General features: G+C 42.0%; 1 pseudogene; it reads right to left on the bottom strand.

Annotated features, from left to right (window-relative positions):
* Window positions 1–51: 51 nt before the first annotated feature.
* On the bottom strand, window positions 52–1,924 carry LOC107606774 (uncharacterized; annotated as a pseudogene).
* Window positions 1,925–13,924: the final 12,000 nt, after the last annotated feature.

Below are 13,924 nucleotides of genomic sequence, written 5' to 3'. Positions count from 1 at the left end.
GATCCCAAAGGGTAAATGAAAAAAATTGGATCCCCGTGTTCTAGAAAACTGTTAATAAGGTCTAAATTTTCTGGCAGCTCTTAATTGCTGCAGTCTCTTTTTGTCGTCTTCAAATTTGCTCTGCAGCATCATGATCTCTGCAAGAAAAGCAAAAATTATTTATTTCAATAAAAATAAGGTGCAAATTCAACAAATCCTGTACAAAGTTACCACTTAGAAATCCAAAATAAAAGTAAGGAAGCTTCTGCATACACCATTTGATTAGACTATTTGTTTTAGAAAGTGATATGATAAATTCAATGCAGCTCATACCATTCCTCTAGGCTTCTTTCTTTTGAAACCGGTAGAAAATTCCCTTCACTTCTTTATTCTTCATTTTTGCCATTTTGTTCTCCACTGCAGCCTGTGCAACAGATCCCACAGCTACTCCGCTTTCTTTCTACCCTTGTGATGTACAACAACAGTCCAACCCCCTTCTGCTGCACGTTCTTCTCTCTCTTTCCTTTCCTGAATTGTGCATAACATTGAAAACCAAAGATATGGAGTAAATTAATGTTAAGATCTTACATTTGGTAATGGATTGTTAAATATCAAAATATCATTGGAAGAGAATAACTTGATATGATTTAACAATATTTAAAAAATGGCTTAGAATTCAGCCAGATTATGGAGAACAGATATACATTTCAAATGTGTAGTTTTTAACAGAAGGGATTAACAATTGGAACTTGTTAAAGTCTACCACTAGCTCCAATTGTTATTTTTCAAAGCCTTGAAACTACTATAGGAAAATAAATGCAAGAGGGTTATTAAACATTTTACCTGCTCCAGGTTTTCCTCATGAACAGTTATGAATTCGTCAACTTGCTCCTACAATATATTCAGCCCTTGTCTACTTTGATGGTATTCCCTGATCCATTCTGCAGTTTTAAGTAACCACGTCAGAAATAGTAGGCATAGCAGACATCAATGCAGAAAAATAAAAATGATGAATTTGAATCCAACTTGCTTCAGGACCAGTAAATAGTCGGATAGATAAATATTAATCATGTTACGACCACAAATGCTTAAGCTATAAGTCCATTATCCATGCATGAATCATGCAAATATAAGATCAATGGGCACAATTTTTCTAAAAAAATGCAAACTAATCCCAATCCATTTACAAATTCATACTTATCATTCCTTTTGAGAAGTCCTCATCTCCAGAAGAAATAACATAAATTTGATCCTGATCAGGGTCCCCTCCTTTTTTGGAGAATTTTCCACCTCATTTACAAAACTAGCTTCCTTTTTCCTCTTCTTTTTAGATTTCTTTTTACCTACAAGAGAATGACGAATTCCATGAGTAACTAAAAATAAATGGAAGTTCAGAAGGGCCATTTTATTTCCAATAAATAAAACCAAATTGTTAATTATGAGATTTGATGGCTGCTCTAGTATCAGTATCTCCATGCTCCTCAGTATCTTTGATTTCTTGAGCTTCAGAAGGATGGTCATGAACAATCCCATCTAATAGAAGTGGAAACAAATTTAATATCAACATATGGCACTTTGCCGAACCATTTAAATAAAATTCAACGCTTATTGACACTAGCTCACCACTATACTCTTCTAAATCAACTTCACCCTTGCGACGATTTTTATCTTTATTCTTCCTCTTTCTATTGATAGAAGATTTATCCTTTTTCTCCTTTCCAACTTGCATTCCATTATCCACTGAAACAATACAGCAAGCCTGTTGTTTCATTAATAAATAAATGCGACATGATAACAGTTCAAAAAGGGGAAGAAGAAACATCTATCAAAATATTATACCTTCGGCATTCAATATACTATCTATCTCAACATCACCAATTTTTTCCGGCTTCCTTTTCCTCTTCTTTTCCACGGCGCACTTTTCGGTTTTGCTTTTTAATTTCATTGTGACAAATTTGAAACTGAAAACAACAGCAAAAGGCCAGGATTTATTTACTTTCTTGCAATGGCCACAAAACAACCCAAAACATAATAAAAATATTAAATCAATTGAAAATATCACTTCAGGAAAGGATAATTGCAGACCTCTAATCACAAAAAGGAACAAACCGGAATAGTTATTAATGTTAATTAAGAATTGTCTCGTGAAAAGAAGCTATAGCTCATTTTTGCAGCATTACAGGTACTTATGCAAGAGGGGACAAAACATCCTTGAAAATGATCAAAATCATCGCAATGAGTTTCTAATGTATACAAAACTTGAATTGTAAAACTCAACTAGTAAATTCAATTTGGAGGACATAGGAGTGAACAAGTTCAAGCATTTCTAAAAATTCATTTAGAAAGCTTACCGAAATCACTGCTTCTTCTTCTCCTTCCGCAAGAGAAAAACACAAGTCTCCTCATACGCATACTCAGGATGCAGATGGTCACGAGGGGCCTTCTCGATATCGAAAACCTCATCGCACAATTATCTTGGCAAATTGCAGCAAATAGAAAAACCACAAACAATTTGTTGCCGCTATCCTCCGTGTTTCAAGTGCCAGAAGATTAAATTAACTGCCGCCGCCGTTAACTCCTTGCTCAGGAGCTTTGCCGCAGTTGGCATGGTGGAATCAGCTTCTAAGAGTATGTGGACTCAGTCTCCGTGTTTCCTGTAGTGACTCTCTCCCCCAACTTCATCTCCCATACCCTCCGCTCCCTCACCAACCAACCCTTCCTCGCCACGCGCTTCTTCCACTGGGCTCACTCTCAACCTAGCTATTCCCACTCCCTCCATTTCTACATCTCTCTCATTGAAACCCTCTCCTTTTCTTCATCCTTCGATTCCACTATTTTCCAAAACATTCTAGAAGAATTCAAGTGCCGGAAGTTGGCATGGTGGAATCGGCTTCTAGAAGAGTATGTGGACTCAGTCATGAATGCTGCTATAGAAATGTGGGGGTCTTGTAGACTCAGTCTGAATACAGCTATAATGTGGAGCAAGAAGAGTATGTGGACTCGGTCATGAATGCTGCTATAGAAATGTGGGGGACTTGGACTCAGTCTGAATACAGCTATAATGTGGAGCAAGAAGAGTATGTGGACTCGGTCATGAATGCTACTATAGAAATGTGGGAGACTTGTGGACTCAGTCTGAATACAACTATAATGTGGAGCAAGAAGAGTATGTGGACTCGGTCATGAATGCTGCTATAGAAATGTGGGGGACATGGACTCAGTCTGAATACAGCTATAATGTGGAGCAAGAAGAGTATGTGGACTCGGTCATGAATGCTGCTATAGAAATGTAGGGGACTTGTGGATTCAGTCTGAATATAGCTATAATGTGGAGCAGGAAGAGTACGTGGACTCGGTCATGAATGCTGCTATATAAATGTGGGAGACTTGTGGACTCAGTCTGAATACAGCTATAATGTGAGGCAAGAGGAGTATGTGGACTCGGCCATGAATGCTGCTATAGAAATGTGGGGGACTTGTGGACTCAGTTTGAATATAGATATAATATGGAGCAAGAAGAGTATGTGGAGTCGGTCATGAATGCTGCTATAGAAATGTGGGGGACTTGGACTCAGTCTGAATACAGCTATAATGTGGAGCAAGAAGAGTATGTGGACTCGGTCATGAATGCAACTATAAAAATGTAAGGGACTTGTGGACTCAGTCTGAATACAGCTATAATGTGGAGCAAGAAAAGTATGTGGACTCGGTCATTAATGCTGCTATAGAAATATGAGGGACTTGGACTCAATCTGAATACAGCTATAATATGGAGCAGGAAGAGTACGTGGACTCGGTCATGAATGCTGCTATATAAATGTGGGGGACTCGTGGACTCAGTCTGAATACAGCTATAATGTGGAGCAAGAAGAGTATGTGGACTCGGTCATGAATGCTGCTATAGAAATGTGGGGGACTTGGACTCAGTCTGAATACAACTATAATGTGGAGCAAGAAGAGTATGTGGACTCGGTCATGAATGCTGCTATATAAATGTGGGGGACTTGTGGACTCAGTCTGAATACAGCTATAATGTGGAGCAAGAAGAGTATGTGGACTCGGTCACGAATGCTGCTATAGAAATGTGGGGGACTTGGACTCAGTCTGAATACAGCTATAATGTGGAGCAGGAAGAGTACGTGGACTCGGTCATGAATGCTGCTATATAAATGTGGGGGACTTGTGGACTCAGTCTGAATACAACTATAATGTGGAGCAAGAAGAGTATGTGGACTCGGTCATGAATGCTGCTATAGAAATGTGGGGGACTTGGACTCAGTCTGAATACAGCTATAATGTGGAGCAAGAAGAGTATGTGGGCTCGGTCATGAATGATGCTATAGAAATGTGGGAGACTTGTGGACTCAGTCTGAATGACAGCTATAATGTGGAGCAAGAAGAGTATGTAGACTCGGTCATGAATGCTGCTATAGAAACGTAGGGGACTTGGACTCAGACTGAATATAGCTATAATGTGGAGCAAGAAGAGTATGTTGACTCGGTCATGAATGCTGCTATAGAAATGTGGGGGACTTGTGGACTCAGTCTGAATACAGTTATAATATGGAGCAAGAAGAGTAAGTGGACTCGGTCATGAATGCTGCTATAGAAATGTGGGGGACTTGTGGACTCAGTCTGAATATAGCTATAATATGGAGCAAGAAGAGTATGTGGACTCTGTCATGAATGCTGCTATAGAAATGTGGGGGACTTGGACTCAGTCTGAATATAGCTATAATGTGGAGCAGGAAGAGTACGTTGACTCGGTCATGAATGCTGCTATATAAATGTGGGGAACTTGTGGACTCAGTCTGAATACAGCTATAATGTGAGGCAAGAAGAGTATGTGGACTCGGTCATGAATGCTGCTATAGAAAAGTGGGAGACTTGGACTCAGTCTGAATACGGCTATAATGTGGAGCAAGAAGAGTATGCGGACTCGGTCATGAATGCTGCTATAGAAATGTGGGGGACTTGGACTCAGTCTGAATACAGCTATAATGTGGAGCAAGAAGAGTATGTGGACTCGGTCATGAATGATGCTATAGAAATGTGGGAGACTTGTGGACTCAGTCTGAATTACAGCTATAATGTGGAGCAAGAAGAGTATGTAGACTCGGTCATGAATGCTGCTATAGAAATGTAGGGGACTTGGACTCAGTCTGAATATAGCTATAATGTGGAGCAAGAAGAGTATGTTGAGTCGGTCATGAATGCTGCTATAGAAATGTGGGGGACTTGTGGACTCAGTCTGAATACAATTATAATGTGGAGCAAGAAGAGTTAGTGGACTCGGTCATGAATGCTGCTATAGAAATGTGGGAGACTTATGGACTCAGTCTGAATATAGCTATAACATGGAGCAAGAAGAGTATGTGGACTCTGTCATGAATGCAGCTATAGAAATGTGGGGGACTTGGACTCAGTCTGAATATAGCTATAATGTGGAGCAGGAAGAGTACGTGGACTCGGTCATGAATGCTGCTATATAAATGTGGGGGACTTGTGGACTCAGTCTGAATACAGCTATAATGTGAGGCAAGAAGAGGATGTGGACTCGGTCATGAATGCTGCTATAGAAAAGTGGGAGACTTGGACTCAGTCTGAATACAGCTATAATGTGGAGCAAAAAGAGTATGTGGACTCGGTCAGGAATGCTGCTATAGAAATGTGGGGGACTTGTGGACTCAGTATGAATATAGCTATAATATGGAGCAAGAAGAGTATGTGGACTCGGTCATGAATGCTGCTATAGAAATATGGGGGACTTGGACTCAGTCTGAATACAGCTATAATGTGGACCAGGAAGAGTACGTGGACTCGGTCATGAATGCTGCTATATAAATGTGGGTGACTTGTGTACTCAGTCTGAATACAGCTATAATGTGGAGCAAGAAGAGTATGTGGACTCGGTCATGAATGCTGCTATAGAAATGTGGGGGACTTGGACTCAGTCTGAATACAGTTATAATGTGGAGCAAGAAGAGTATGTGGACTCGGTCATGAATGCTGCTGTAGAAATGTGGGGGACTTGTGGACTCAGTCTGAATATAGCTATAATATGGAGCAAGAAGAGTATGTGGACTCGGTCATGAATGCTGCTATAGAAATGTGTGGGACTTGGACTCAGTCTAAATACAGCTATAATGTGGAGCAAGAAGAGTATGTGGACTCGGTCATGAATGTTGCTATAGAAAGGTGGGGGACTTATGGACTTAGTCTGAATACAGCTATAATGTGGAGCAAGAAGAGTATGTGGACTCGGTCATGAATGCTGCTATAGAAATGTGTTGGACTTGGACTCAGTCTGAATACAGCTATAATGTGGAGCAAGAAGAGTATGTGGACTCGGTCATGAATGTTGCTATAGAAAGGTGGGGGACTTGTGGACTTAGTCTGAATACAGCTATAATGTAGAGCAAGAAGAGTATGTGGACTCGGTCATGAATGCTGCTATAGAAATGTGGGAGACTTGTACTCAGTCTGAATACAGCTATAATGTGGAGCAAGAAGAGTATGTGGACTCGGTCATGAATGCTGCTATAGAAATGTGGGGGACTTGTGGACTCAGTCTGAATAACAGCTATAATGTGGAGCAAGAAGAGTATGTAGACTCGGTCATGAATGCTGCTATAGAAATGTGGGCGACTTGGACTCAGTCTGTATACAGCTATAATGTGGAGCAAGAAGAGTAAGTGGACTCGGTCATGAATGCTGCTATAGAAATGTGGGGGACTTGTGGACTGTGTCTGAATATAGCTATAATATGGAGCAAGAAGAGTATGTGGACTCGGTCATGAATGCTGCTATAGAAATGTGGGGGACTTGGACTCAGTTTGAATACAGCTATAATGTGGAGCAAGAAGAGTATGTGGACTCGGTCACGAATGCTACTATAGAAATGTGGGGGACTTGTGGACTCAGTCTGAATACAGCTATAATGTGGAGCAAGAAGAGTATGTGGACTCGGTCATGAATGCTGTTATAGAAATGTGGGGGACTTGGACTCAGTCTGAATACAGCTATAATGTGGAGCAGGAAGAGTACGTGGAATCGGTCATGAATGCTGCTATATAAATGTGGGGGACTGGTGGACTCAATCTGAATACAGCTATAATGTGGAGCAAGAAGAGTATGTGGACTCGGTCATGAATGCTGCTATAGAAATGTGGGAGACTTGGACTCAGTCTGAATACAACTATAATGTGGAGCAAGAAGAGTATGTGGACTCGGTCATGAATGCTGCTATAGAAATGTGGGGGACTTGTGGATTCAGTCTGAATACAGCTATAATGTGGAGCAAGAAGAGTAAGTGGACACGGTCATGAATGCTGCTATAGAAATGTGGGGGACTTGTGGACTCAGTCTGAATACAGCTATAATGTGGAGCAGGAAGAGTACGTGGACTCGGTCATGAATGCTGCTATATAAATGTGGGGGACTTGTGGACTCAGTCTGAATACAGCTATAATGTGGTGCAAGAAGAGTATGTGGACTCGGTCATGAATGCTGCTATAGAAATGTGGGGTACTTGTGGACTCAGTCTGAATAACAGCTATAATGTGGAGCAAGAAGAGTTTGTAGACTCGGTCATGAATGCTGCTATAGAAATGTAGGGGACTTGGACTCAGTCTGAATATAGCTATAATGTGGAGTAAGAAGAGTATGTGGACTCGGTCATGAATACTGCTATAGAAATGTAGGGGACTTGTACTCAGTCTAAATATAGCTATAATGTGGAGGAAGAAGAGTGTGTGGACTCGGTCATAAATGCTGCTATAGAAATGTGGGGGACTTGTGGACTCAGTCTGAATATAGCTATAATATGGAGCTAGAAGAGTATGTGGACTCGGTCATGAATGCTGCTATAGAAATGTGGGGGACTTGGACTCAGTCTGAATGTAGCTATAATGTGGAGCAAGAAGAGTAAGTGGACTCGGTCATGAATGCTGCTATAGAAATGTGGGGAACTTGTGGACTCATTCTGAATATTGCTATAATATGGAGCAAGAAGAGTATGTGGACTCGGTCATGAATGCTATTATAGAAATGTGGGGGACTTGTGGACTCAGTCTGAATACAGCTATAATGTGGAGCAAGAAAAGTATGTGGACTCGGTCATGATTGCTGCTATAGAAATGTGGGAGACTTGGACTCAGTCTGAATACAGCTATAATGTGGAGCAGGAAGAGTACGTGGACTCGGTCATGAATGCTGCTATATAAATGTGGGGGACTCGTGGACTCAGTCTGAATACAGCTATAATGTGGAGCAAGAAGAGTATGTGGACTCGGTCATGAATGCTGCTATAGAATTGTGGGAGACTTGGACTCAGTCTGAATACAACTATAATGTGGATCAAGAAGAGTATGTGGACTCGGTCATGAATGCTGCTATAGAAATGTGGGGGACTTGTGGACTCAGTATGAATATAGCTACAATTTGGAGCAAGAAGAGTATGTGGACTCGGTCATGAATGCTGCTATAGAAATGTGGAGGACTTGGACTCAATCTGAATACAGCTATAATGTGGAGCAGGAAGAGTACGTGGAATCGGTCATGAATGCTGCTATATAAATGTGGGGGACTCGTGGACTCAGTCTGAATACAGCTATAATGTGGAGCAAGAAGAGTATGTGGACTCGATCATGAAAGCTGCTATAGAAATGTGGGGGACTCGTGGACTCAATCTGAATACAGCTATAATGTGGAGCAAGAAGAGTATGTGGACTCGGTCATGCATGCTGCTATAGAAATGTGGGGGACTTGGACTCAGTCTGAATACAGCTATAATGTGGAGCAAGAAGAGTATGTGGACTCGGTCATGAATGCTGCTATATAAATGTGGGGGACTTGTGGACTCAGTCTGAATACAGCTATAATGTGGAGCAAGAAGAGTGTGTGGACTCGGTCACGAATGCTGCTATAGAAATGTGGGAGACTTGGACTCAGTCTGAATACAGCTATAATGTGGAGCAGGAAGAGTACGTGGACTCGGTCATGAATGCTGCTATATAAATGTGGGGGACTTGTGGACTCAGTCTGAATACAGCTATAATGTGGAGCAAGAAGAGTATGTGGACTCGGTCATGAATGCTGCTATAGAAATGTGGGGGACTTGGACTCAGTCTGAATACAGCTAAAATGTGGAGCAAGAAGAGTATGTGGACTCGGTCATGAATGATGCTATAGAAATGTGGGAGACTTGTGGACTCAGTCTGAATGACAGCTATAATGTGGAGCAAGAAGAGTATGTAGACTCGGTCATGAATGCTGCTATAGAAACGTAGGGGACTTGGACTCAGTCTGAATATAGCTATAATATGGAGCAAGAAGAGTATGTGGACTCTGTCATGAATGCTGCTATAGAAATGTGGGGGACTTGGACTCAGTCTGAATATAGCTATAATGTGGAGCAGGAAGAGTACGTTGACTCGGTCATGAATGCTGCTATATAAATGTGGGGAACTTGTGGACTCAGTCTGAATACAGCTATAATGTGAGGCAAGAAGAGTATGTGGACTCGGTCATGAATGCTGCTATAGAAAAGTGGGAGACTTGGACTCAGTCTGAATACAGCTATAATGTGGAGCATGAAGAGTATGTGGACTCGGTCATGAATGCTGCTATAGAAATGTGGGGGACTTGGACTCAGTCTGAATACAGCTATAATGTGGAGCAAGAAGAGTATGTGGACCCGGTCATGACTGATGCTATAGAAATGTGGGAGACTTGTGGACTCAGTCTGAATAACAGCTATAATGTGGAGCAAGAAGAGTATGTAGACTCGGTCATGAATGCTGCTATAGAAATGTAGGGGACTTGGACTCAGTCTGAATATAGCTATAATGTGGAGCAAGAAAAGTATGTTGAGTCGGTCATGAATGCTGCTATAGAAATGTGGGGGACTTGTGGACTCAGTCTGAATACAATTATAATGTGGAGCAAGAAGAGTTAGTGGACTCGCTCATGAATGCTGCTATAGAAATGGGGGAGACTTATGGACTCAGTCTGAATATATCTATAATATGGAGCAAGAAGAGTACGTGGACTCTGTCATGAATGCTGCTATAGAAATGTGGGGGACTTGGACTCAGTCTGAATATAGCTATAATGTGGAGCAGGAAGAGTACGTGGACTCGGTCATGAATGCTGCTATATAAATGTGGGGGACTTGTGGACTCAGTCTGAATACAGCTATAATGTGAGGCAAGAAGAGGATGTGGACTCGGTCATGAATGCTGCTATAGAAAAGTGGGAGACTTGGACTCAGTCTGAATACAGCTATAATGTGGAGCAAAAAGAGTATGTGGACTCGGTCAGGAATGCTGCTATAGAAATGTGGGGGACTTGTGGACTCAGTATGAATATAGCTATAATATGGAGCAAGAAGAGTATGTGGACTCGGTCATGAATGCTGCTATAGAAATATGGGGGACTTGGACTCAGTCTGAATACAGCTATAATGTGGACCAGGAAGAGTACGTGGACTCGGTCATGAATGCTGCTATATAAATGTGGGTGACTTGTGTACTCAGTCTGAATACAGCTATAATGTGGAGCAAGAAGAGTATGTGGACTCGGTCATGAATGCTGCTATAGAAATGTGGGGGACTTGGACTCAGTCTGAATACAGTTATAATGTGGAGCAAGAAGAGTATGTGGACTCGGTCATGAATGCTGCTGTAGAAATGTGGGGGACTTGTGGACTCAGTCTGAATATAGCTATAATATGGAGCAAGAAGAGTATGTGGACTCGGTCATGAATGCTGCTATAGAAATGTGTGGGACTTGGACTCAGTCTAAATACAGCTATAATGTGGAGCAAGAAGAGTATGTGGACTCGGTCATGAATGTTGCTATAGAAAGGTGGGGGACTTATGGACTTAGTCTGAATACAGCTATAATGTGGAGCAAGAAGAGTATGTGGACTCGGTCATGAATGCTGCTATAGAAATGTGTTGGACTTGGACTCAGTCTGAATACAGCTATAATGTGGAGCAAGAAGAGTATGTGGACTCGGTCATGAATGTTGCTATAGAAAGGTGGGGGACTTGTGGACTTAGTCTGAATACAGCTATAATGTAGAGCAAGAAGAGTATGTGGACTCGGTCATGAATGCTGCTATAGAAATGTGGGAGACTTGTACTCAGTCTGAATACAGCTATAATGTGGAGCAAGAAGAGTATGTGGACTCGGTCATGAATGCTGCTATAGAAATGTGGGGGACTTGTGGACTCAGTCTGAATAACAGCTATAATGTGGAGCAAGAAGAGTATGTAGACTCGGTCATGAATGCTGCTATAGAAATGTGGGCGACTTGGACTCAGTCTGTATACAGCTATAATGTGGAGCAAGAAGAGTAAGTGGACTCGGTCATGAATGCTGCTATAGAAATGTGGGGGACTTGTGGACTGTGTCTGAATATAGCTATAATATGGAGCAAGAAGAGTATGTGGACTCGGTCATGAATGCTGCTATAGAAATGTGGGGGACTTGGACTCAGTTTGAATACAGCTATAATGTGGAGCAAGAAGAGTATGTGGACTCGGTCACGAATGCTACTATAGAAATGTGGGGGACTTGTGGACTCAGTCTGAATACAGCTATAATGTGGAGCAAGAAGAGTATGTGGACTCGGTCATGAATGCTGTTATAGAAATGTGGGGGACTTGGACTCAGTCTGAATACAGCTATAATGTGGAGCAGGAAGAGTACGTGGAATCGGTCATGAATGCTGCTATATAAATGTGGGGGACTGGTGGACTCAATCTGAATACAGCTATAATGTGGAGCAAGAAGAGTATGTGGACTCGGTCATGAATGCTGCTATAGAAATGTGGGAGACTTGGACTCAGTCTGAATACAACTATAATGTGGAGCAAGAAGAGTATGTGGACTCGGTCATGAATGCTGCTATAGAAATGTGGGGGACTTGTGGATTCAGTCTGAATACAGCTATAATGTGGAGCAAGAAGAGTAAGTGGACACGGTCATGAATGCTGCTATAGAAATGTGGGGGACTTGTGGACTCAGTCTGAATACAGCTATAATGTGGAGCAGGAAGAGTACGTGGACTCGGTCATGAATGCTGCTATATAAATGTGGGGGACTTGTGGACTCAGTCTGAATACAGCTATAATGTGGTGCAAGAAGAGTATGTGGACTCGGTCATGAATGCTGCTATAGAAATGTGGGGTACTTGTGGACTCAGTCTGAATAACAGCTATAATGTGGAGCAAGAAGAGTATGTAGACTCGGTCATGAATGCTGCTATAGAAATGTAGGGGACTTGGACTCAGTCTGAATATAGCTATAATGTGGAGTAAGAAGAGTATGTGGACTCGGTCATGAATACTGCTATAGAAATGTAGGGGACTTGTACTCAGTCTAAATATAGCTATAATGTGGAGGAAGAAGAGTGTGTGGACTCGGTCATAAATGCTGCTATAGAAATGTGGGGGACTTGTGGACTCAGTCTGAATATAGCTATAATATGGAGCTAGAAGAGTATGTGGACTCGGTCATGAATGCTGCTATAGAAATGTGGGGGACTTGGACTCAGTCTGAATGTAGCTATAATGTGGAGCAAGAAGAGTAAGTGGACTCGGTCATGAATGCTGCTATAGAAATGTGGGGAACTTGTGGACTCATTCTGAATATTGCTATAATATGGAGCAAGAAGAGTATGTGGACTCGGTCATGAATGCTATTATAGAAATGTGGGGGACTTGTGGACTCAGTCTGAATACAGCTATAATGTGGAGCAAGAAAAGTATGTGGACTCGGTCATGATTGCTGCTATAGAAATGTGGGAGACTTGGACTCAGTCTGAATACAGCTATAATGTGGAGCAGGAAGAGTACGTGGACTCGGTCATGAATGCTGCTATATAAATGTGGGGGACTCGTGGACTCAGTCTGAATACAGCTATAATGTGGAGCAAGAAGAGTATGTGGACTCGGTCATGAATGCTGCTATAGAATTGTGGGAGACTTGGACTCAGTCTGAATACAACTATAATGTGGATCAAGAAGAGTATGTGGACTCGGTCATGAATGCTGCTATAGAAATGTGGGGGACTTGTGGACTCAGTATGAATATAGCTACAATTTGGAGCAAGAAGAGTATGTGGACTCGGTCATGAATGCTGCTATAGAAATGTGGAGGACTTGGACTCAATCTGAATACAGCTATAATGTGGAGCAGGAAGAGTACGTGGAATCGGTCATGAATGCTGCTATATAAATGTGGGGGACTCGTGGACTCAGTCTGAATACAGCTATAATGTGGAGCAAGAAGAGTATGTGGACTCGATCATGAAAGCTGCTATAGAAATGTGGGGGACTCGTGGACTCAGTCTGAATACAGCTATAATGTGGAGCAAGAAGAGTATGTGGACTCGGTCATGCATGCTGCTATAGAAATGTGGGGGACTTGGACTCAGTCTGAATACAGCTATAATGTGGAGCAAGAAGAGTATGTGGACTCGGTCATGAATGCTGCTATATAAATGTGGGGGACTTGTGGACTCAGTCTGAATACAGCTATAATGTGGAGCAAGAAGAGTGTGTGGACTCGGTCACGAATGCTGCTATAGAAATGTGGGAGACTTGGACTCAGTCTGAATACAGCTATAATGTGGAGCAGGAAGAGTACGTGGACTCGGTCATGAATGCTGCTATATAAATGTGGGGGACTTGTGGACTCAGTCTGAATACAGCTATAATGTGGAGCAAGAAGAGTATGTGGACTCGGTCATGAATGCTGCTATAGAAATGTGGGGGACTTGGACTCAGTCTGAATACAGCTAAAATGTGGAGCAAGAAGAGTATGTGGACTCGGTCATGAATGATGCTATAGAAATGTGGGAGACTTGTGGACTCAGTCTGAATGACAGCTATAATGTGGAGCAAGAAGAGTATGTAGACTCGGTCATGAATGC

The sequence above is a fragment of the Arachis ipaensis genome, chromosome B7 (assembly GCF_059453495.1).
Source record: "Arachis ipaensis isolate K30076 ecotype BB chromosome B7, ASM5945349v1, whole genome shotgun sequence".
Classification (NCBI taxonomy): Eukaryota; Viridiplantae; Streptophyta; class Magnoliopsida; order Fabales; family Fabaceae; genus Arachis; species Arachis ipaensis.
Note: the sequence above shows the minus strand (reverse complement) of the source record. Positions and strands in the feature narration are given on the sequence as shown.